This window comes from Mandrillus leucophaeus, unplaced genomic scaffold (genome assembly GCF_000951045.1).
Source record: "Mandrillus leucophaeus isolate KB7577 unplaced genomic scaffold, Mleu.le_1.0 Scaffold666, whole genome shotgun sequence".
NCBI lineage: Eukaryota > Metazoa > Chordata > Mammalia > Primates > Cercopithecidae > Mandrillus > Mandrillus leucophaeus.
Window position 1 is genome coordinate 336981 of NW_012107208.1, and position 649 is coordinate 337629.

The following is a 649-nucleotide window of genomic DNA, read 5'->3' on the forward strand; positions in this document are numbered from 1 at the left end:
TCTCTCTCTTTCTTTCTTTCTTTCTTTCTTTCTTTCTTTCTTTCTTTCTTTCTTTCTTTCTTTCCTTCTTTCCTTCTTTCTTTCTTTTCTGAGATGGGTTCTATTTCTGTCACCCAGTCTGGAGTGCAGTGGCATGATCATGGCTCACTGCAGCCTCGCATCCCAGGCTCAAGTGATTCTCCACGTCCTGAGTAGGTAGGACCACAGGCGTGCACCACTATACCTGGCTAATTTTTGCATTTTTAGTAGAGATGGTGTTTTGCCATGTTGCCTAGGCTGGTCTCGAACTCCTGGGCTCAAACGATCTGCCCACCCCGACCTCCCAAAGCGCTGGGACTACGTGTGTGAGCCATTGCGCCCGGCCAGACAGCAAGATTTCATCATAATAGGCAAATTCTTTTTGAGAAGCATTGGGCTGCTAACCGTGGTGGGTTTCAAGGATGAGGTCAGTAACTTTGTTCCTCTTCGGCTGCCATCCCTGAGCTCTTCATTTGAACCACCATGGTCAGTTTCTGGGAGGCAGTTGAGAGACTGTCCGGTGGAGGGAAGCTGTACCCCTGGAAGCAAGTTTCCAAGAGAAAGTGGTGCTCTGGAGGAGGAGCTGCTAGAAGAAATCCTGTGTTGGGAGCCAGCAAAGGGAAACTTGTAA